This window comes from Marmota marmota, unplaced genomic scaffold (genome assembly GCF_001458135.2).
Source record: "Marmota marmota marmota unplaced genomic scaffold, marMar, whole genome shotgun sequence".
NCBI lineage: Eukaryota > Metazoa > Chordata > Mammalia > Rodentia > Sciuridae > Marmota > Marmota marmota.
The window spans coordinates 12,958,937-12,984,565 of NW_026000241.1; the positions used below are offsets into that span (position 1 = coordinate 12,958,937).

Consider the following 25,629-nt stretch of genomic DNA (forward strand, 5'->3'; position numbering starts at 1 on the left):
GAGACCCTGTCTCTAAATAAAATATAAAACAGGGCTGGGGATGTGGCTTAGTGGTCGAGTGTCCCTGAGTTCAATCCCAGGTACCAAAAAAACAAAAACAACCCACTATTATAAAGGTGCCATTGTTAAAAGCACTTTTTAAAAGTCAGTTTAGAATCCTAAGTTTTGTTCGGCACATTTGTGTAAATATCATTTTACTTTTGTTCACCTTTCTCCCTTTCACCCTCAACATTATAACATTTTTATCCTGTTTTAAATTCTCTAACCCTAGGAAAGGGGCCCTCATTTGGCAGTCTCGTCTAAGTGTGATCTTGTGACACTCTGGGCGTCTCTGCCCCATTCACTTCTCCCTTCCCCTCTCCCTTTGTCTGAGTCTTTATCTCCACTCCTTCAAAGGATGGATTAAAACAGGAGTTAATTGAACATGTGACATTTTTACTATTTGTAGTTCTTTTCCACAAAGTTCAAATATATTCTCACATATTAACACATACATCTCGGATATCTTTCTTTAAGCAGAGCACTTCAAAGGCTCGGAAATCTTTCTTTGTTTAACTGATTATGTAGCTTCACACGGGCACTTCCAGCTGCCCCATTTGGAGAGCCCTGGAAGCAGAGGGAGGGAAGTGGCAGCCAGCAGAGAGGAGTACCTGCCGAGCCCAAGGCAGAGATGCTTCCTGTGGCTCACTTTTTATATATATTTATGGATATGCTTTAAAGAGAATGCACTGATCTTTTTCTCCACGGCCTACACAGAGAACTAGCCCATGAGAAACTTCTCCAAAATCATAAAGGCCCAGAAATGTAGAGCTAGAAGGCATCTAGACCATCAGGTGGGACACCCTGTCTTTATAGCTAAGGCTTGGGGGGGTGCCCTAGGGCTGACAGGAAGAAACAAAGAACCTGAGTGGCTAACCAAACCATAAGTGGCTCTACAGGCCTGCAACTGAGAGCAAATGAGGCAGCCTGTCCACCCAACGCCCAGGAATAAGGTTAAGCCCCCTTCGATAGGCAACCCCCTTTTAAAAGCCCTCCATGTTCAGCCCTCTTCCCTTCACCATAGCAACACATATCTCATAATAAACAATTGAGGAAAAAGAAGCAATTCTGCAAATGTGACCTTGTCCTATCCTGAGTTTTGTCACCCTGATGTTTTTCTTAGTTATACTGATTTTTTTTTTTTTTTTTTGGTGAATTTTTATTCTCCTCTAAAAATCTTGTCATCTTATATAATAAATAGCACCTAACCACTAGGTAGGCCTGGCGCTTTATTGATTTGTCACTGTTTTACTTAGCTTAGTGGTTCCCCAGTACCAGTCCACAGCTCTGCTGCTTTGGAGGCGCTTGGCCCATAGTCCACACCAAGTGAATCACTGTCTTCTATCGTGGTCCCCAGGAATCTGAATTCATCATATTCCTCATTGATGATTCTGTGCTATCAGGTTGGGCCAGTTGTGGTTTTTTGTTTGTTTGTTTGTTTGTTTTTTGCTGTAGCTTTCCTGAACAGACAGCATTCCAACCAGCTCTGATGGTTTAGATATTAAGTGTCCCGCAAAACCTCATGTGTTTAGAGGTGAGATAAATGGGTTGTAAGAGCTTTAACCTAATCAGGGAATTAATCCCCTAATAAGGATTAACTAAGTAGTTACTGTAGGCAGGTGGGTGTGGCTGAAGGAGGTAGGACTCTGGGGGCATGCCTTTGGGGTTTACGTTTTTGTCCCCAGCGAGGAACCCTCTTTGCTTCCTGGCGCCATGTCTCTAGCCACTTTTCCTCCACCACACCCTTACACCATGATGTTCTGCCTCATCTTGGGCCCAGAGCACTGGAGTGAGCTGGCTATGGACTGAGACCTCTGAAACTGTGAGCCCCCAATAAACTTTTTTCCTCTAAAATTGTTTGTATCCAATCTTTTGGTCACTGTGGCAAAATAAATAAATAAAAAACAAAATACCCGCATAAAGACTACCTAGCAAACCGATGAAAAATAAAACCGGGCTATTTAAACAGACACACACTTTTACATTTTACTTAATCTTTAGCAATTATTTACTTTAACATATGGAAGGCACAGAAAGACAAGCAGAAGGAAAGAAATTACACTGCAGTCCCAAGGAAACTACTAATTACAATTATGGTTTATTTCCCTCAAATACTAGATCTACTCATTCTATCTTAACAAACATTTACTAATCACTTATTCTATATAAGGTGCTAGGAAGAAGCAAAAGTTATTAATAGTCGAATTATTAGGAAACACTCATTAAATAATCCAAAAAGATAAAAGAAAGTGTTAAGAAACTTGCCTCCAACACCTTTAGAGATTCTGTGAATTTAGTGAAATGTTATGGAGTGATGAGGAAAGTAGATTGCAGAAAGTTCATTACTACCTTGAATCTGTAAAATTCTTAAGAATATATCTAAACAAACAGAACAAATGAGAAACTGAGGGATCCTGAATGGCATTGAGACACTTGATACTCTGGGGTTTAGGAAGTGTTCAGGAAATGAAGAGCATAGGAGGCATAACCTTAGATGGACATTTTTCTTCTTCTTTTCACTTTTTTTCCCCCCAAGGATCTAAAGGCAAGGACTTTATATTAAACATTCCAGTATTATTCTATAATTGCACACGTTATTATCCTAGAACACTCCATTTTCTTTAGGTACTTGGAGTAGATTGCTGTCAGGAACCCCAGAGTACAGGCCAGGTTTGGATTAACTTGCCCACAAGTTGCTGTTCTCTTGATGAATCTCTTACATGTATCACTGCTGGGCCACTTCCTCAGGTATTGGCCCAGAGGAGCTCCCTGCCCCCAGGTGGACAGACTTGCCTGATGCAATCCAGACTTAACTAGAGATCTCTTATGCTAATGAATCGTTACAGTCCAGACCCACAGAGCCAACAGATACCTGAGTCAGCTTGGTGACCGTGCTCTCTATTCAATCAAATGGTTGCTATAAGAGTTCACTAGGGTGATTCAGTTATAGACCAGTAGTGGGGAATTTGAGACCTCTTTGGTGTTTTTGTGAGGAAGTCTGTGTGTTGAATGAGCAGACCCTTCAGACTTTGGGAAATTACAATGCCAAGTGTTAAACTGCAGATCTCACATAACTCCCTGTAAAGATGTCAGAGATTGGCCACTCCGGCTTGCCTCTTGTACCATCCTCTGACCTCCCCAACTTGTTTCTCTCTGACCTCTGCAGCCAGTGTGAGCATGACCACATAACCTTGGCTAGACTCTTCCCGAGCCTCAACTCTGTTCCCCAGAAATATTATGAAGTCCAAGTGAAATAAAAGGACTTTTAAAACACAAGTGCTGTTAGTGAAAGGTTTTTTGGATTTTTTTAGGTGGCTTAGATGTAAACATGACTTCTCTGCCCGTGACTTGACTCTGAACTTCTGCCTGCTGTCATCTGAGTAATGCATGTGCTTCTTACAGTATCATTGATGCTTCTGTAACTGCATTTCCATGTTTCCATGGGACACCTGGTCCCTGATTTCTGGATTGGATTTGTAGGAAAGTAGTTATCTGTAACCTAATTTTGATTTTGCCTTTTAAAATTTCCAAGGTAAGCACCGCCTGAGGAATTGGCATAGCGTGTGAGCAGTGGGCAACCTTGGCAGATGTCCAAATATGCTCTGATTGTCAGATAATTTGTAAAACTCATAAAAAGTCAGTATAGGGTCAGTTTTTTTTTTTTTTTTTTTTTTTTTGGAAAGTAAACTTAATCCTCAGGAGCTCGGGGGAGATCAGTTGATAGAAGTTGATTGAATGCAACAAGGAAGAAATAGGCATGAGGGTTTCGTAGAGATTCAGAATATCCTTGTGCTGGCAGTTTCCAATCTCTTTGGCATTGACTCCAGTCAAGTGAGTCCAGGAAGCTCAAATAAGGTAGGACTGTAAAGTCTGTGGCAGGAAGTAGTTCTGACCTTCAGGGGAGAAACAGGTTAACCAGGCCTGTGGAGATAAGGCCAGTTAATGCGATATTAATCAGAAACATCTTCCTGCTCATGCAAGTCAGGAAACTTTAATTTTGATACTTAAGTTTCAGTAATTCCATATAGTTTTGTACTTTTATTCCCTGATGCAGTACCATTGGTCAAATCTTATATCCTTTCCCATAAGTACCCTTTCTTACAAAAACCTTTTTTCATCACTGAAATGATTTATAAACCCTAAAATACATAAGATAAAGACGTTTATTGCTACATGATTGGTGAAAACTTGGAGAAAATGTAAAATGTTCATCAGTAGATGTTGATTACATAAATTTTGGCCCACCTCTGTAATGCAGTGCTACACCATTGTTAAAAAGAATGAGATAGAACTAGATGTATTGATATTTAAAAAAGCATTTATGCTATTGGGTTGTACAACTGTATTTATAGTAAGAGCCAAATTTTATAAATATATTTTGAATATTATATGGTCATATAAGTTTAGAAAATGGATTATAAAGAATAGCCACCAAACCATGAATGGTGTTTCCCTTTAATGGTGAAAGCCGTAGGGACAAAAACTCCTTTTCTTATTCATGTATGAATGTAGCGATATGAGGCATTTAGTTTTTTTGGTGAGTATACATTTTTTTAGAGTTAAAATTGATTTAAAATTAAATACCAAAAGAAAGAAAAAGAATATTAGAGGCAGGAGATAACATAATTTCCTTACACTTGATTTACTGCTACCCAGATTGAGCCATAAAAGTTTGGAAAACCTTAAAAACAGATTTCAGAGTATCCCAGTGATACTCCACATAGTCCTGTTTAAGAAGCTGAACTATTGGAACCTGCAGCAACTTGGATGGCACCGTGCTGAGACAAGCCAGTCTCAAAGTTACATAGTGCATGACTCCATTTGTCAGAAATTCTTGAAATGACACAGTTATAGGGACAGAGAAGAGATCAGTAAGGGTTTGGGGAAAGGGGCAGCCCAAGGGAATTATATTTAGTGATGAAAAGATTTACGTCATGAGTGATGGAAAGATTTACGTGTTGGTGATGAACATGAAATTAACTAGCTAAAAGTTGAGAGAACTATATATACAAAAAGCTCAATTTTATTGTATGGTAATTTAAAAAGACTTTAAAAAAAAAAGATCAAAACCAAAAAGAATAAGGATCCAAGGAAGATTGTATGGCTGGTGGGACTGCAGATTGGNAGGTGGGGAGGGGGGAGGGTGGAGGATGGGAAAGGCAGCGGAGCACAACAGACACTAGTATGGCAATATGTAAATCAATGGATGTGTAATTGATGTGATTCTGCAATCTGTGTATGGGGTGAAGGTGGGAGTTCATAACCCACTTGAATCAAAGTGTGGAATATGATATGTCAAGAAATTTGTAATGTTTTGAACAACCCACAATAAAAAATTAAAAAAAAAAAACAAAAAAAAAAACAAGAATAAGGATCCAAGGAAGATTGTATGGCTGGCACCATAGAAGAACAAGGCTGCAGTTTCCCTATGTCCACCCTGGCTGCAGGGTTTACTCTTCCTGGCAGGGGCAGCCTCACCCTCACTTCTGTCCGGGGCATCATTTTCTTACCCAAGAACTATAAGGAATGGTCCAATTTCTATTTGAGCAAATCACATAGGAGGAGGCCTAGCAGCTTTCACGGCTTTATATTGGGCTTACATATGTCTTCTATGGAGACACAGTTCCTCCCTAACTTCTAGCAGTGGAATATAATTTTGCTCATGGGCAAAATTAGAATAAACCCAGCCCAGCCAGGCATGGTGGCGCATGTCTGTAATCACGGTGGCTCAGGAGACTGAGGCAGGTGGATGGCGAGTTCAAAGCCAGCCTCAGCAAAAGCAAGGTGCTAAGCAACTCAGACCCTGTCTCTAAATAAAATACAAAATAGGGCTGGGGATGTGGCTCCATGGTCAAGTGCCCCTGAGTTCAATCCTGATACCCCTAAAATCATCATCATCATCATCATCATCATCATCATCATCATCATCATCATCCCAGTCCTTCTTCTATAATACCACTCTAGGAATACCTGTATATAGCCATCCTATCTCTTCTGTTTTGCCATCCCCAGCTGTTGTCCTTTGGATGTAGAATGCCCTCCCTCCCAAAGCCCATGTGTTGGTAGCTCGCAGCTTGGTGCTGTTGGGACATGCTGTGGACCTTCGGGAGGTGGGAGTTCTTTGTACACTGGGGGCATGTCCTTCAAAGGGGATGGTGGGGGCTGGGGTTGTGGCTCAGTGGCAAAGTGCTTGCCTTGCACATGTGGGACACTGGGTTCGATCCTTGGCACCACATAAAAATAAATAAAGATATGGAGTCCATGTATAACTAAAAAAAAAAGGGGGGGGTGGATCGTGGGACCTCAGCTGTTTTCTCTCTCTCTTTGCTTCCTCACCATGAGTGAATGGTTTTATTCAATACATCCTTCCACTCTGGCATGCTGTCTCATCACAGGCTCAAAGCAACTGGGCCAACTAAACATGAACTTGAACCTCTAAAACTGAACCAAGTTAAACCTTTTTTCATTATAAGTTGATTATGTGAGGTATTTGTTATAGTGACAGAAAGTCAACTAACACACTATACTACCTTCTCTTAGCTGCTGCTTTTCTGATCCCATCCCATTCTAATTTTCAGATCCTCCACTGCTCTGGCCTCTTTTGTCTATTGTCTCTAAAAATGCATTGGCCAGAGGTGAATGTGATTCTGTGTCCATGAATAGAAAGAATGGAACTGGTCACCTCCCTTGCTGACGCTTATACAGATTTTCTCTTGATAGCACTTAGGATCACATCCCTGCCCCTAGAAGTCACATCACTTGAAGTGTTCAGATACCATTTTCACACATGTTGCTGCAAAGCCTCATCTTCCCCATCATGTTCAGCACAAGTTAATTGTCTTTGTGGAAATCTGCATTTATCCTATTTATTTCGTCTTGACCATCCCGATCTATCCAGATCATTTTGCATCTTTCAGGGTTCATGCCAGGTCTTCACCTAAGTTAGGAGTTAGTTCCTCTTCTTAAAAGACTTTAAGAAGGAAGGGAGATGTTTGCATTTCATTTTGCCCCTCACCTCTGACTCACTGGGATAGCCTGTTCCACAAGAAAAGAGATGCCAGTGTGCCTTAAGGTTCTCTCTGCCTGGGTTTGTTTCTTGCTGAAAAGACTCGAGTTCTGAATGTTGTCACTCTTTACTTGGGACTGTTAATTGTACGCCTTGATGCTAGTTTAGGTTGCTGGGGCAGGATGGCGCCGCATAAATACAAGTTATCGTCCTAATTAGCATCATTGCATACTTAAGCAGGTTTGAAACCTTGTGGCCTCCCCTGGCACTTCATAGGTGTGTAGTTATTAAGAAATTACCACACATCTGGATGTCTTATTTCCATAATTGCTGCACTTGAAAGGTGACTATGGGCCTGTTCTAGAATGAAAAGGTGTTAATTATATTAATAGTCAGGAATTCTGAAGCAGCTTCTTTCAGTGGATCCTGGAGGAGTGTGTGTCCTGGAAACTACGGAGAAAGCAAATAGCCAGTGACCTGCTGCCCGTGTAAGGGCAAAAGGACGGAGATGATAAGAAGTAGAGATTCTATAGTGAAAAGTGAGAAAATCAAATTATAAATGGCCATGGAAGCAATTTGTTGGTGTGATTAAAAGGTGCACTTGATATAATGAGATAAATTAAATAGGCCAGCGACTCAGGATCATTTGCTCCTGGACAAAGTGCCCTATGGATTTTCTCCAGCAGGATACCTTCTTCCAATAAATTCTTAGGATGTGATGGTAAATGAAGACAGTGCTAGATTGTACCTTTTAGTTCCTCTTCTAGAAGCCAGAGGCTAATTTCCAAACTTCTTTCTTTTGTTTTATTTTCATTTCACCAAAATAAATAAAACAGATCACCTTAAAGCAAAGATTCAGTGCTGTTCTATCAAATCACAAACTTGGAAACTCCAGGGAGCAGCCTGGCATACATGCAATGTCATCAGACACTGGTCTTTTCTATGTCATTCTCCCTAAAGCGGTTGGTTAAGAGATTGTGTTCAATTTGAAGCCCTTATAGAAAACCTTTTCCTCAGTGTCCCCTAGCACTGCTCTGGATGGAAGAGAAGGGGGTCTGTCTTCTGCCTCTGATCGCTGGTCTGACTAATGCTGTCCCTATCTTTTGGGCCTTTCACTGTGTTTCTCCTAAAACATGCCGTGTCATAGAGGACCATTTCTAAATGGCCTCAAAATAGTTAAACTGTTCATCCTTCAGTCCAGGTGATGTGACTAAAACAGGAAAAAGAAATGTCATTGAAAAATGCTTAATATTTTTACAAAATGGCCTTTACAGATGACCACTGAAATACATATTTCACTTGAGTTTTTTCTTTTATTCAGAAATCTTCAGTTTTTCCCCTCTTGACTACCAGCTTCTTTACCCTTAAGTCTGCCACTCACCTAGTATTTTCTTTTTTACTCTTTGTTAGCAGAGGAGGTTATCTACAATATTACTGTATCAAATATGTATTTTTGTATATATACAAGTATGTAAATATAACTTTCTTTAACTTAACAGTTAACACATTTTCCAACAAATGCTGGGTAATCTAGTTAAAGAAGAGAATTGGGAATTGTAGCAGGCAGGCATTTCAATCAAAGATTCTAAATTGCACTTCAGTTAATAATGAAATTCTTGAAGGAATTAGCTGCAAACTTGTATTCAAGAATCAAATTTGAAGAGTTGTCCGTATTGATTTGTGAGGTACGATGGTACTACTCGTGATTGGAATACTGTGTACTTGCTACCTGCCAAAAAAAAAAGTGCAGATCAGAGCAGTTTCTTCTTGGGAGCCCGAGCAGCAGACAAGGCCACACTCACAGCTCATGTAGTGTTGCCCCAGCTAGTGGGGGATCCATGGGCCCAGTCACTATCCATGGTGATCCTCCTGAAAGACGTTGAAGATCTGGTTTCATATTATTGAACATACATGTGCATTATTTAGGTGTATATTTAATTACAAACATATATATGTGAACATGTATAATTTATTTACATATTGTACGTGTTTTATTTAGAAAATAAAATCCATTTTTTAATTGCAAATACCCTCTTCAGTGCCAAGAACATCTTATATGCAATTTCAGTGTCTCTGAAAACTGTTTTCACCTGAGAGTCCAACATGTATTCTGGAATTTACTGGATGCATAAGCATTTGTATCAGAAGTACCATGTATTACAGAATAACATGATGTCTGCTTTCCTGTTTATATTTAATTGGAGTTTAACTCTTTCAAGAAACCGATGAAGAGATTAAGTTTTCAAAAACTGACTCTGTCATAAGTTCACCTCTAGTTAATCTTAATTCTTCAAATTCCCTGAGACTCCTCCAACTCCTGAGCTTCTTTTAGTGTTCCCACTTTTCTGTGTAACCAAACTGATACTGTTATTTTTCTAAAAAGAGAAGGGTTTTACCTTGAGAATTACTGGGGAAAAAATATCTCCATTATACACACTTTGTAGTCTTTAGGCATTCACTGTATGATGTCAAGCTGTACTTTAAAGAAAAACATATCATTTAAACCATCAGAAAATTGTAGGCTGCACTGTGAAGAAATCAGGGACATTCTCACCACCGAAACAAGCCATACTGGTCCTTGCCTGTCTCCCTGCTAGTGTAAATGATCTAGTTTGGGTGGGTAATTATCTCCTTCAGAAAGTCGACCATTTGATTTTACTCTTGTGGCTTTTATGTTTTTCCAAGGAAATGTTAGAGTATAACACTTCCTCCTCTCAAGAATGCAGTTTGTGTAGTTTGTCACGAGATGCTGGTTGGAAAACGAGAAAACTGAAGGAGACTCTCCTAAGATCACAGTGTATGAGTTGAAGGAAGGAAATGCCCTCATGTTGCCTTTGATGAAATGGAGAGGAAAAGGCTGCCAAGCGGAGGCCCAGAGAAAAGTGGCCTCCACCTCAACCTTATGCTTTTGCTTATTACTCCACATTGTTGTTTCTGCCTGTCCAAACCCCACCCATCCTTCAAGGCCCCTTGCCATTTCTGCCTGCCCTCTGCTGTCTGTGCCCCACGTGGTTGCCCCCTTATTTGGCAGTTGATCCTCTATACCTGAGGGTAGTTCTCTGTGCCTTGTTTTCTCTGATTCTTGACCTTTAGTTAATTTTTTTTAAATCTTTCCTCTCTTCCCCAGTAAGACTTGGGTATTTTTACAGTTCTGTGCCTTTGTTTAGCTCTGAGCATAGAATACACAGGTCTTTGTACGGTTCTAGACACAGAGTACACACTTCATAAATGCACTGTATTTGATAAAAGATCTTATAAAGGAAACAGGTGTTCAACAGTCCTCCTCAGTCAGTTTATCTTTCTTATTCTGCAGACAGTTGACTAATAGCCATTGGATAGTAGGTGTATTGACACAGCCAGATATCTTGTCCCCAAGGACAAGACCTGCATCTTCTTGTGTCCTCTTGGTTGCCTACCCTTAGGCGGGGCACACCAGAGATTTCAAAACCTGCTCCATGAATTGAAGTAAGAGAAAGGGCTGCCCTGTGATTCTAAGGCCCCAGCTGAAGCCTCTTTGACCTCAGAACCCTGAGCTTGGGCTGACAACATTGGCTTCTTAGTGGGCTTAAACTGCAGTGACAGGCAATCATGATTCCTCAAAGCCAAATAATGGAAATTCTGCTAAATCATGGAACGGCTCAGAAACTCAAGGTGCAAGCTTGCTGTCTTCTGAGTCTATGACTTCCAAGAAAGTAACTGCCCTACACAACCCACGAGGAAGAAGGGAAAAAATATTTCAATTCTGTTTTTTTTTTCTATTTATCTTTATTCCTTGGTTCTTTTGAATTGCCCTTATTTTGCTTGTTGCTTTTTGTTAACTTAGGAAAGACATCCTTAATGCAACCCCTGCCATCATGTCTGCCCTCCACCCATCTTGTGGGACTGAGGTTTGAATAGGGTAGGAGAATCTCATCAGACTTGCAGGTGTGATTGTCGCCAGCCTCACCTGCTAGGCAGTCAGCAAGACCGTGAGCCTGGCTGTGGCATTCCTGGTCATCAGCTCCTGGCCAGCTGGTGAAGAATTCACTTTCTATGGTATAATGGTGTTGAGACCACTTGGTTTTAGTCAGTAGTATAAACCCTAGTTATCAAAAGTTTATTTCTTTGTCTGAATTTAAAGCTTTTCTCTCTAGATAGATATACTATGCACCTGTTTTTTGTTTTGTTATTATTGTTCAGCTATAGGTTAGGATTTAATATTTTTTCTCTCTAATACCTATCCCCCTCATTCTTATGTATTTAATGTGTGTCCTCAACCTGCATCCTTGATATGTGTGTTTACATATTGCACCATGAATGGAGTTTGAAAGTCTATATACACAAAGCTATTGTGTATGTATTAGTGCTCTTTTAGATATGTAGGTATATTTTTTATTTATACAAATTAAATTATTGATCTTGTTCTCTTTTAAAAAACATTTTTAACCTAACATTATACTTTTAAACTTCATTCATGTTGCCATATGTACATATAGTTCTTTGCCTCTAGAATATATATCCAGAAGTGGACTTGCTGGGCTTAGGGCACAGATATACTTTCTTTCAGTTAATACTGTCAGATTATTTGACAGAGTGGTTTTCCTGGGTCAGATCCTCTACAACAGTTCCTGAAGTTTCTTGGCTCCTGCACATCCTTGTCAGGCATTTATATCCCTTCTGATGGGTATAAATAATATCTCATAAATCCAATTTGACTTTCTCTGCAAATGTTTCTTCAGATTTTCTCTTTATATCCTTTGTCCATTTGTCTCTTGGTTTATCTGGCTTTGTCTAGTTGATTTACAGGCATTGCTTATATATAGACAGATGCCTAAATCTAGATCCAAAGGTGGCAAATATCATCTCCTAACTATCATATCTGTCAATTTTACCTACAGTGTCCTTCATTCACCAGAAAAATATCAACTTTTTCCCTTTAATTTGTACTTTCAGAGCCTTGCTTGAAAAGTTTTTCTCACATCCCCATTCATAAAGATAACTTCCAACAATGTCCTTGTTTGCACCTTAATTTTGAAATGTCATCCAGTAAATCATTGACACTCACTTATTTCTGATTTTGCCTAACTTGAGTGAAGCAAAAATCTTGAGTGTAGTGGTAATACATTTGAGATGTAGCCTAGGTACCAGTCTATTCTGAGCATTAATTTGACTGGACGTACGCATTGATCATTTCTTATACCAGTGGTTCTTAGACTTTAGTGTTTTTGATAACCACTAGAGAACTTTGCAGAAATTCAGATTCTTGATTCCTGCATGAGATTCTACTTCCTCAGATCTGAAATGGGGCTGAGAAATCTGCTCATCCAGAGCAGGTGGCATGCAGTTAGTGCTTCGAGTGATGCTACTTACGTAGGCCAAATTGTGGTAGATATACCGTCTACACAATCCAAACGAGGGGCTTTTAACAAAGAAAATGCAATGGAAGCGTTACCTGCAACGCCCGCCCAGTCACTGGGTACAGTAGTCATCTGAGTAAGGATTTTTCTGGGTGCAGGAAATAAGGCTTCTATAAGGAAGAGTTGTTGAATATTTTATACCCCTAGTTCTTTTCACACTAATGCTGAGTTTCCAACCAAGACTGATTCTAGATACTAGAAAAAGGTATTCAGAGGCCATCACCAACCTAATTAACACTGCTCTTCTCTTAAAGGAGCCTCCTGAAGTAGCTAGTGGAAATGTAAGATCTTAGGAGGAAGCCCCTTCCCAGGGTATAAGTTTGTTGCATTTTAAAGAGAATAAGTAAGAATCAGACCTGGCAATTAAGATCTAGAGACAGTTTTCAGGCTTAAAAAAAAAAGAAAAGAAAAAATAAAAATAGTAGTAACATGTAGTTGCATTAAAGTACTGAATCTTAAAACTTGTTCCATAGCAGGCTAAGTGACTTATTTAAAGCAGGGGCTCTGATGATCAATTTAGGACAAAGAGAAGGAATCTTGTCCAGGACAGTGGAGCAATCTTGTTCTCAGTGCCTGACCTAGATTATGGGGCCAGGAAAGGTTAGGGGTACCCTCAGTCCCATAGAAACAGGAGGAATGTATGTTAGGTTTATTAGGCTGCTAGGGATCCCATCACTCTGCTTGTCTTTGAAAATTGTGTTGTGGTCCCAATAATTGGCTTGTATTATCACATTCATCATCACTGTGGGGCAATAATGGTGACATCCCTGCATTTTAGTGTGTGGTCTACATGGAACTTCCTCCTAGATTATCTCATCATGCTGATGGTTGCCCTTTGTCAGGTGCCCTGGAGCAAGAGAGTGCTTCCTGTGCAGTGCCTTAATCTTCTTAGGAAGATTAAGGAAACAGCTCAAAACCTTCAGAAGAGTTTCCATTAATTCTCATAACCAGTAAGCAGCAGGACTAGAATCATAATTCAAGTAGCAAAATTTCCAATCGTATGTAGTATGTAGCCTCTCCAGGAATTTTTTTTAAAAAATATTGTTAATTGTTTATTTACTTTTATTATTACACCTTTAAACAAAATAAAAATATAACATTTATGTCATTACTAAGTTTTCTGAGAATGTTTTATAGCTGTACACGTGAAGAAAATGGTATGGAATCAATAGATAAAAGCCTGGGCTCTTCATTTATTCCAATGACTCTAGCCTCTACCATTTTTAATTCACTGATTCTGGGAGAGTTATTTAATCTTTTTGAACCTTAGTTTCTGGATCTATTAATTGCATAGAGTAATAATAATTAATTTCTGTAATTTCTATAAGGATACATACAAAGTATTTAGGAAAATGTCAGGTGCATGGTAAACACCCAGTGAATGTTTCAAAAATGAATATGGTGACTTGATGGCCTTTGCCCTGGCAGATTAGAGACAAGGCATCTTGCTCTGTGACCAGGATTTGTCTAGTCTAATAAAACAATACACACAAAGGTTTCTTCTTAATTAATAGAACTTAGAGTTTCAGGGAACCAGGTTCTCCCTTTTGATCTAAAACTGACAACACTTAAACACTTTGTTCATTTTTTTTTTTTTTTTTTTNATTTGAAACCATTCCACCCTCTTTGATTTTTTTTTTTTTTTTTTGGTTGGGGGAGTGAGTGGGTGGTTCTGGGATTGAACTCAAGGCCTTGTGCATGCTTGGCAAGTGCTCTACCACTGAGCTGTAGCCCCAGCCTCACTGCCTTGCTCATTCTTGATGAATTGTGATAATCAGTCATATATGATGTGAAAAGTATTTTTAAATATTCTTGAGTCATTGAATCTCAGTGGAAAAGAAGTCCTAACTTCTCTTAGGATGGCAACTATCTGTTTTGAAGAGTATGAAGAGTACAGGCTTTCACTTATCTCTGAAATGCTTGGAACCAGAAGTCTTTCAAATTTCAGAATTTTTTTGGATTTTGGGATACCTGTATATACCTAATGAGACATCTTGGGATAAGATATCTGGTGATATCATTTGTGCCTTATATATCCCCAATACACATAGCCTGAGGTAATTTTATACACTATTTTAAATAATTTTGTGTTTCAATAGCAAGCTGTCACATGAGGTATAGAATTTTCCACTTGTGGCATCCTGTTGGCACCCAGAAAACTTCAGATGTTGAAGCATTTTGGACTTTAGATTTTCAGATTAGCGATACTCAACCTGTATAAATTGCAATCACAAGTCCTTCCATGTATTAGTCTTCAGCACTCCATCCCAGAGGAGTTGTACATGTATACTTGAGAGAGTAATGCATCCTGTAAATTCACTACAATGGTGTAATTTTATATTTAAGTAAGAACGTTATTTCTAGAAATCATGCAAGAAACAGCTAAACTTGTTTTCATAGTCCTGTTAGGCTACTCACATCTTTTTAGACACAGTCCTTTATTCCTGGAAACCCACCATAATATAACTTGCAGTACTGATTCCTCCATGCCACAATTCTTTTTTAAACCAAATTAACATACCCTGGAAGTCATATTTGAGTCTCTGGATGTGATTGTTTTCTTCTTCACGTTATGGGGGATGTTGCTGATTAAGACCTCTACATTCCAAATATAGCCCATTTTCTTTGCAAGCCATGGTTGGAAACACAAGGGTCCATCAATGATGTCTGAAGTGTTGGTCGAGTTATTCTGACCTCAGAGACTATACTGCTGATTATCTGTTGCTGTTAGTTGTGAATGATTCTAGTGGCTGGCTGACCCCTCCCCTCATCAGGATTTCCTAGTGGGCACCACTAGCCCTGGGCCTCTCTTCTTACCAGCACTCTGCATAGTACCCTAACTATAGAGAAGATCCTCATTAAAATGTTTTAGAATAGTGGCAGCAAATCCAAAACACAAATATTTCTTGTAACATTTATTCTAAATTTTTGCCTTTCAGTACTATTGTGTTTTTAAAAAACTAAAGTTTTGAACTAAAACCTAGGTAAAACTATGCCAACTAACTGAATTAAAAAGCCAAATCCAATTATTCATTTTTATTAAAATATGCAAATAACCATTTTAAAAAACTATCCGGACAACCCAGTTCACACCAATTTGAACTTCTTACATTAGAATATCAAACTTTTTACCCACTGAATTTTTGAGTCTTAAATTTTAAAAATATTTTCCCAACTATCTGTGCCAGAGAAAATTTCATCTCTTACTATTTATGTCTCATAACACTCATGGAATGGACGAACTAAAAAAAACAAGTAATTTTTTCTTTTTTTTTTTTTTAACCTACATTTTCCCCCATTAGGATTTTCTCAAGAGGTTAAGATAAAGAATTGAGAGCAACTTTTGCCTTTAGACTCATTCATAATTTACCTTAATCCCTGAGACAATAGTGTTGGATATACCTATTAGTGAAAGGGTCAATAAAATGGTATCAACAGGAAGAGGGAGTTCAAGTGACTAATTCCCCACAGCATCTGTGAGTTAACAGTAAACATATAAAAGCATAAGAACTGGCAGCAGCTTTCCCAACCTCAGGACCAGAAACTACATCTTTCTTTTCTGTAATCACTGTAAGGTATTCTAGGGAATGACATAGCCCCAGTCTGTGGTTTGCATAGCCCTGTGCTACAGGATACATCAGAACACCATCTGGAATATTTTAGTAAATTTCTCCATCAAAATTACAATTCTACTCAATAGTAGCTGTTTATCTTAACTTTCCCATTATAATAAGGAATTTGTTGTTCAGAGGGATGTATTATTTAACCAAGAAAAAAACAGTTATTGTATTTCAGTAAATATATGTGGGCAGGATGTGAGGGAGAGATGTGGGAGAAGGGTTAGGGAAATATCAGGCTGAAACTGCCTCCTATCATTTCCTTCTTTCATAGAAGTTTCCCAAATCCTTAGGTGGGAGTATTTATCATTCTCAATAATCAGCTGCATAGGAACTAAAAATTTAAAAAGGTAAATGACAGTATTTCAAAGTCAGAATAAATGAGTTTGAATTGCTGAGGACATAGATGTAATCGCATATTTTACATTAAAATTTTCAATCATTAAACAGTGTAAGAAGAGTTTTAATGTTTTGGGGAAATGCCTGACATAATATTAATTTAAAATTGTGAAGAGAAATATATGAACAAAGAATGAAAGACTAGAGGGACATATTCAAAACGAGTATTAGTCAGATTTCCACTACTATAACAAGTGCCTGAGACGACAGACTTATAAAGAGAAAGGGGTTATTTTGGCTCTCAGTGTTGGAGGTTCAGTCCATGATTGTTTAACCCTGGTGCTTTTTAAACTGTGGCGAGACAGCAGATTGTGGTAGGGGCACGTGACATAGCAAAACCACTCACCTCTTGGCCAGGAAGCAAAGAGAAAGGAAGGAGTTGGAGGCCCACTGTCCCCTTCAAGGGTACACCATGAAGTGACGGGTAGAACTCCCAGTGGATTTACCTCTTAAAGGTTCCGAAATTGGCCAATAGCTCCAAGCTGGGACCGAGTCTTTAACATATGGGCTCTTAGGGGACATTCCAGACCAAAACTATAGCACTAATTCAATTAAAGATTTCAATGCCCATTAATAGAACCTACAAGACACTATTTTAGATGCTGCCATACATGATGATTAGTGAACCATATAAGAAAATGCAGGAATGTCCATGGGCTTTACACAGCTGTGAGGGATAGGGACGGGACAATATATCAGTTTTTTAATAACAGTTTTATTGAGATAAAATTCATATGCCATATCATTCACATTTAAAAGTATATAATCCAATGGTTTTTAGTATATTCACAGTTGGGCAACCATCACATAATCAATTTTACAAATTCTTATCACTCTTAAACCTCACGTCCATTAGTAATCATTCCTGCTTCTCCCTCTCTCAAGCCCACTAATTTTTGTTTCTATAGTTTGCCTGTTCTGAGTAGTCAATATAAATGGAATTATACAGTAGTGGCCTTTTTTGATTCTTTCACTTCATATAATGCTTTCAGAGTTTATCCATTTTGTAGTATTCCTTTTTTTCCCCAAATAATATCTCATTGTATGGACATATCTCACATTTTACTTATCCATTTATCAGTTGGTAGTCATTTGAAATTTTCACCATTGTGCTATTATGAATAATGCTGCTCTGAAAATTTGCATATATTGTTGTTTGGATACGCTTTTGTTCTTCTTGGGCTCATACCCATGAATGGAATTGCTGAGATCAATTGGGTTACATTTGGTAACCCAATGTTTAATCATTTGGGAACTCCCAGACTCTTTTCCAAAGTGGCTGCACCCTTTTATGTTCCCACCAGCTGTGTCCTACAGGAGTTCTGATTTCTTCACAATTTAAACATATCCTTGTTAATGTTTGCCTTTTATGGTCTTGGCTATCCTAGTGTCAAGTTGTATCTCATTGTGATTTTAATTTTTATTTTGCTCATGTCTGGTGATATTCAGCAGCTTTTCTTGTGCTTTTGACCACTTTTATATCTTCATTGGGGGAAATGTTTATTCAGATACTCTGACCTTCCTTTAATTCAGAAAAACTAAGGAACATACAGTCAGGAAAGGCTTTTTTTCTGATAACTAAGAACTGAGCACTGAGAAGGAGCTGGTTATGTAGAATACTAGGAGAGTGAGTGTTCTAGGACTGGACCAAATGCAAAGGCCCCTATAGGGAGTTGAACTGACTTGCTCAAGGAATAAGGTTTGATGAGGTTAAAACATGGTGAACAAGGGGAGAATGATAGGAGACGAGGACAGAGAAGTAGACAGATACCAGAGCAAGTGTCACTTTGGTAGAGTTTAGATTTTAATTACAGTGGGAAACCCTCAGAGGATTCTAACCAAAGGAATAATATGATTTTGATTTATGGCTTCCATGGGAAGAAAGGGCTGGAGTGGGAAAGAGTGAAAGAAGGGAACTGGTTAGGAGACTCCTGTTCCAGAAGATGTACAGATTACGGTGAACTGATATGGTAGGAGTAGAGATGGAGAGATTGGACTTGAGATGTACTGTCCAGGTTGTACATAGAGGACTAGCTCTTGCATTGGAAGTAGAGTGTGAGGGAAAGAGATGAAGAAGGACTATGGGGTTTTGGCTGTGTCACTGGTTAAATGAACATCAACTGGAGAAAGATGAAATTTCAACTGTGTGAGAGTGTTTCTTGGTTTTGTAGGTAGTGATTGAGTCTGGACAGGGTTCAGCCATTGTTCTTTAAGTAGTTTTTCTGATCCTTTCTCTCCTGCCCTGGTACTCCCACTGTACACATGCTGGTACACTTGATGGTACCCACATTTGCCTAAGGCTTTGTCCAGTTTTCTTTATTCTTATTTCCTCGGTTCTTTTGATTGCATAACTGTATCCACATATTTTCAAGTTTGCTGATTGTTTTTTTTTCCCTTTCAAATCTATATTTGAGGGTCTCTGATGAATTTTTCATCTCATCTCTTAAACTTCTGAACATCAGAATCTCACTTTTATAAAAAGAAATCTTTTAATATTCTCCATTTGATGACACAGTGTCATCATGCTTTCTTGTCCTACTTTAAACATGATTTCTGTTAGTTATTTGAACATACTACTTTGAAATGTTTTGTCTGTTAATTCTAACATTTTGGTCCTCTCATAATCAATTTCTGTCATTACCTTTTTTCTTTCTGTGTGTCAGTAATATTTTCCTATTTTTTGACTACTAGACTTGCAGTTTATTATGAATGGATACAACTCAGGAACAGCCAGATGAGAGAATTACATAGGGGAAGGTTTGTATGTGTATGTGTAGGTTATGATTTCCAGTTGGAAACTGGACAATTTTTTAGATAATGTAGCAACTCTGGTTACTGGTTCTCCTTCCCCAGGAGCTTGTTATTTTTTATTTGCTTAGTGCCTAGCTGGATTATTTTAGTGAAGTCTGTTCTTCTCTCTGCCCCCACCCCTTCCCTGCAGTGAGTGCATCCTCCCGTGTATCCAGTCACCTGGGAAGATCATGGCTTTAGCAGGGCTCTGTGTCTTTTTCTGTGATCTCTGATAAGACACATGGCTCTTTGGTATCACATCCAGCTGTTCATCTTTACTACTTGCTGCCTCATTGTTGTAATTGTTTTCAAGAATGTTTTAGGGCAAAAATTGCCCTACTATCTAATCTAGTTGAATTTGTGTCTCTCTGCATTGTAGTTTTTGAGATAATCTTTCAGGTTTGTTCTGATACCTACAGGGCTCCTCTGAGCATTCACGCTAATGCTCCTTCTTTTCTCTCTCTCTCTCTCTCTCTCTCTCTCTCTCTCTCTCTCTCTCTCNGGTTTGTCTTCTCCTAAGCTCCTTCTTCTCTCTCTCTCTCTCTCTCTCTCTCTCTCTCTCTCTCTCTCTCTCTGGTGAAGAAGATGGGCTACATTTTAGCATGTTGCCCCCCTGAAACCAGCTTCCCCCAACTTGTTTATATCTTTGTCTTTGAGAAAGTATCCTTGGGCTCCAACTTCCTCATGCCATTTCAAAGTCCGTTCCTTGAGGAGAATATTGGTAGTTCTTTGTTCTTAAGGCCTGCCTCTTCCCCTGGGAAAAATCTAAGCTATACCCCTGGAGCTGGGTGAAGGGACTACGGTCAATTTGCCTCAGAATGATGTCCCTGCGTTATGAACAAGGCGCAGGGTGGAGGTGGGAGCCTCTATCCTTTTTGAGTTCCCTCTTCCAGAACCTCCAGCATGGATGGTCCTGCCTTGGGAGCCAACTGTGGTGAGGGTTATCAGGGGACCCCATCTTGGTATGCCACACCTGAGCAAGAGCATCTATTCTCCGGGAGCTGGGTGGAGGGAGGGAGCCTCCAGCCTCTTGGCTGTTCTCGCCTGGAATATATAGTTTCTTAATGTAGCCAGGGGCTCCCCAGAACGTGGTGGCTAAGGTCTAAGGATACCATCTCAGGAGCTCCAGAGCCGTGCAGAAGCTGGCTTCAGAAGTAGCACCTTCTATCCATTGGAGGTCAGTCCTGAGGCTGATCTGTATACAAAAAGAGGAAAATTAAGATTTATTATTTATTGGTATGTTTATGTATAGTACTGGAGATTGAATGAAGGAACATTCTCCCTCAGAGCTACATCACCGGCCTTTTAAATTTTTTTTTTTTTATTTTGAGACAGGGTCTCACTAAATTGCCCAGGCTGACCTTTAGCTTGCCTCACACTTAATAATCCTCCTATCTCAGCCACCCGAGTCACTGGGATTACAGGTGTGCACCATGGCACCTGGATAGATTCCATTTTTGATAGGAGGAGTGTCAAAAGAATTTGAAGGCATGTTTTAAAACCAATATGGAATTGAAGAAATAGCATTATAAAGTTTGAAGCAAAACTTAAAAACTTTAGCTAGAGAAAAAATTAGCAGTAACCATGAATTTTAAAACAAGAAACATTAAAAATAAATGTATTGACTGAAGCTTGTAAAAAACCAGGAGAACAAACAAAAATAAAGCAGGGGAAGAAAATGCTAAATATAACGGGAGAAATTAGAGGCATAGAAAACAATAGAAAAATAGAAATCACAAAAACCAAAAGCTATTCTTCAAAAAGAGTAATAAAATAGTCCATCATCTAAGGGAAAATGGACAAAACGATATAGAGTTAGCACTACATATATTGGTTTTTCTTACCATAGATGGATCCAGGCATATTAGTTAGAATTAACCAGGTTAATTCTCATAGCAGTCATATTAGATTGATTCTTTGGATACCCCTAATCTACAGAGGATGAGATCAAAGTGGTATAGAGATTAAATAACTTGCCCATGGGACACGGAACCACTAGGGCCTTATTGCGTCCATCTCTGCTCTATCTCTGTTTATGCTCCTCTTTTCATTTCTTGTGTTGTTCTTCTTTTTACCTTGAGCAACCTTTCCAGAGATTTGTTTACTGTATCCATCTTTTCTAAGAATCATCTCTTGGCTCTGTGTGTGTGTGTGTGTGTGTGTGTGTGTGTTTGCGTGTTTGCTTCTTACTATGTTTTCTGCTATATTTGTGTCCTTTCTTTTATTTTCCTTGGGTTTATTCTGTTTTTGTTTTTCTACTCTATTGATTTTTATGATGCACTCCTTACCTGTCTACCTTTCTTCTTTTCTAAGTATCAGTACTTAGGGCCGTACATAACTCTCTTAGGGTCATTGATACCACCAAAGTTTGATATATACAGTTTTTATTCTCATTCAATTCTAAATTCTTTAGCAATTTAATCTCATCTCTGAATCCTAAGTCATTTATAAATATAACCTTAGATTTCCAAACCCATGAGTTGTTTTGTTCCGTGACTTCTAATTGAATTGTGTCATGGTCAGAGAATATGATGTATGGATTCTGTTTCTTGATAATTTTTGAGACTTACATTATGGCCTGGTATGTGATCACTTTTTATGAATGTTTAATACGTGCACTGAAAAATGTGTCTCAGAGTCTGAGTGTTGGGAGTAAAGCTCTACATATGTCCATTAAGTTGAGCTTGTTATTCATACACACATATTTAAATTTTGTTTCTGCTTTATCATCAGTTTCTGAATCTGTATGTTTCTCTCTATGTAGTTCTCAGTTTTTTTCTTACTTTTGAGATTAGTTTACCAGATAAATTCAATTTTAGAATTGTTTTATTATATTGATGGATGAAACTTCTAATTTTATGTAGTGGTTTTCTCTATCTTTAATGATGGTTTTTTATCATTTTTATTTGTTTATTTTGTACCAGGGATTGAACCTAGGTGTGCTTAACCACTGAGCCACATTCGCAGCCCATATATATATATATATATATATTTATATTTATATATTTATATTTAGAGACAGGGTCTGGCTGAGTTGCTTAGGACCTTACTAAGTTGCTGAAGCTAACTTTGAACTCATGATCCTCCCAAGCCACTGGGATTATAAGCATGCACCACTATGCTCAGCAATGGTTTTTATCTTAAGGCCAGTTTTTTTTTTTAATTAATATAATTATGTTAGATTTCTTTTTCCTAGTAGGTCTTTTTCCATAATTTTAACTTTCCCATATCTCTGTGTTATTCTTTTTCTATAATGTTTAGCCTTTCCATACCTATGTTTTAGAAGTACTTCTAATAAGGAGCACCCAGCTGGAATTTGTTTTGTTTTGCTATTGCTTGTCTAACTTTTTCAGTTGCACATTTAGCTCAACTGTTTCCTTAATTTAACTCTTTTATTATAAAATTTATTTTTTCCTATAGAAGGGTATGCAAACATCACTGTATAACTTAAAGAATCATCATAATGCATACAGCTGAGCACCTAGATGCAGTTAAGACACAAAGTTCCTGGTGTGGTGGTAAATGCCCATAAGCTTGTGATCCCAGCTACTGCAGAGGCTGAAGCAGGAGGATCACAAATTGGAGGCCAGCTTTAGCAACTTCATGAGAACCTAACTCAACATTAAAAATGAAAAAAAGTAGGGATGTGGCTCATTCTCTGAGTTCATTCTCCAGTACCCCCCCCCCCGCAAAAAAAGTCAGAAGCATAACACTGTCCCTTGGTACCCCTTCCTCATTACATTCTGCTCTCTTTCTGTAACTTACAGTTGAAACTAAGAACCCCAAGTGTTATATTTATCCTTGTGAAAAATCTCCATGTTTCTACTGAACTAACGTGTCCAAGTTCTTTGTTGGCTTCATAGGCTCATCTATCCATCACTGTCCTAAAGGCAGACCTCTCCTTTGTCTGTCTTAGAGATGCTAAGTAGCTCCTCACCAGGAAGAAGGGAGCCCCAGGCCCATTTTGTGTATAATACTGACTACCTCACATTTTCCAGTCTTCAAAGGGCTTCCATTAGATCCACATGCAATAGGGATTTCATCTCTCCAGCCTCATCTCAAATACCTCTGAGAAGTCTTGGGGAACTTTTGAGTACTTCCTGGTTATCACCTTTCATCTTCTGCTCCACCATGCAGCCCTTGGGTTCCATGCCAGTCACTTCCACAGGCTGCTGTCCTCCCACACATAGCTTGCCTGTGGCACAGGGATACTCCCAGGGCACACTGCCCAAGGTGACCCTGAGTTACAGACTAGAGTATGTCAGAAGTAAATTACTGTGCAGAAAAAGCAAATTTACAGCTGTGATCTTAAAGATCATAACTATTCCCTGGCCCAGGAAAACCCTTATCTCAGAGGACACGGCTAGACATGTATGCAGCAACCTCCTTCCATTAGCGAATAACTGAGAATTGGTTGTCTGTATTTTTCTGTGTGAAGAAATAGAGAGAAATCAAGCTGAGACCTCACTAACCTCACCAGATCCGTGGGGACATTTGTATGTTATTCCTGATGTGCTCTAATATAAAGGTGGCGGTACATGTCTGCAGTCACAACATTTTAATTTTAATGAATACCACTTCTCCCGTTTTCTTTGGCAAGTGGAATTAACTCTCCAGCATGAACTAGAAATGCTAAATTGTTAATAGCCTCCCTAGAGTTTTACTTCCTGCTCTGACACTTTCAGTGATTTAATCTTAATTTGGGCAGAATAAAATATCTCAGTATCAGCTCCTGAGCTTGAAGCTCTTTAAATATTCTTCGAAAATAGGAAAATATTTTCTTCCAAACTCTGAGAAAAGGACTGTGTCAACATCAGTAAAAAGCCAAATAATTATTATCAAAGGCAAGACTGTGATTTTTAAAACATAATGACCTAAAAATAATTATAACATTTGCATTTGAATTTTGGCATTTCATGACTTTTGAATGTTTATTGATTTTGTTCTTTCTGACATAAATGTACAATTCTTTCAATCTTTAGCCATAGACTCTTCTAGGATATTCCATTTAAGAAATGTTTCACTTATTCTTTAATATTTTGAAATTCCCTTATGCCTATATTAAATTAGTTAGAGATAAATGATTTAGACTTTTGAATATTTCCACGTGTTTATCTAAAATCAACATGTATAGAGCCAAAGACAGATTTTTACTAACATAGATTCTTGAAATGTTTAAAATTCTCCATAATGCCAACAGGTATTCATTGTGAATTTTGTATTTGGAATCAGGAATTTTTATTATTTGCCTTCATTTAAAAACTGCTCAAATTTAAGAACTTGAGGGATAATTGGACAGCAAATATACCTGTGTCACAACCGGGCAATATTCTGAATGTTTCAAGTGCTTTGCAAATAGTTATATAAATGGCTCATTACAACATGCTGAGTTTTCATAAAATCACCTCATTAGAGCTCAGATTTGGTCATTCGGAGAATAATCTGTCACTGCTTTGTTCCCACCAACCACCCGTTCTGCTGTGTTCTTTCTTCAAACGACTATCCAGACATTTAAAAGCAGAAACGATAGCACAGCCTTCCCTGGCACACCTTTTCTATCTCTTAATCCTGGCTTCTGTATGAAAACCCTGATTACTAACATGCTTAAACAATTTCATTAAGTCTTGATTCAGCTACTACTTTGTTTCTACTCAATAATGACTTGAGGAAAACTCCATCTCTTGAGAGGAAAGTTAAACACTTTAAACTGACAGTCAACATTTTAACATATCTGTTCAATTTTCTACTGGCCCAACATTTTTTTTTTTTTTTTTTTTTGCAGTGAGAGTGTCTGTATATCTAGATAGATACATATTCACACACATGCGGCATGCACATGCCTGCATGCGCACACGTGGTTTTTTTGTCATTCCAGCACCTTGGGAGACTGAGGGAGGAAGACCTCAAGTTCAAGCCTGGTAACTTAGCAAGATCCTGTCTCAAAATAAGAAAGGACTGGGGATATAGCTCAGGGTAGAATACTCCTGGGTCAGTGGTTTCTGTAAGACATTTCCTTCTTGGTGCATTTGTTTCACAATAATTTTCCCTTGCTCTTGTCAGACTCTTACCATACAGTATCAGTTAGGTCTGGACCACAGTGTTGATGTTAAATAGAAAATGTTAAGTATATTAAATATTACAAAAATATTTACTAATCAGGAAGCCAGGATTATTTTAGAACCTAAAACTGAGTCTTACTATAGATAATAAACATCAAATATCTTTTAGTAATAGATGTTAAATTTATCACAGATTCAAATTGACTTATTTTCATGGGCATGTCTTGTCTTTATAAGTATCTTTCTTATTAAATAGTTTAGCAATGACATGTCTGACAGTGTACATGGACTGATAGTCCAGCTTCTTGATTTTGTTTGTTTCT

The 25,629-nt window shown here is 38.4% G+C and overlaps 2 protein-coding genes across 2 annotated transcripts in view; one reads left to right on the plus strand and one right to left on the minus strand.

Annotated features, from left to right (window-relative positions):
• The window catches only part of Ulk4 (unc-51 like kinase 4), a 522,779-nt gene that overhangs the window by 454,824 nt on the left and 42,326 nt on the right, over positions 1 to 25,629 (plus strand).
• Positions 19,806 to 25,629, minus strand: part of Ctnnb1 (catenin beta 1) — a 61,995-nt gene continuing 56,171 nt past the window's right edge. Inside the window, exon 15 of the mRNA XM_048795328.1 lies at positions 19,806 to 20,442. The gene's annotated coding sequence lies outside the window, so the exon portion shown is untranslated. The remainder of the gene's footprint in view (positions 20,443 to 25,629) is intronic.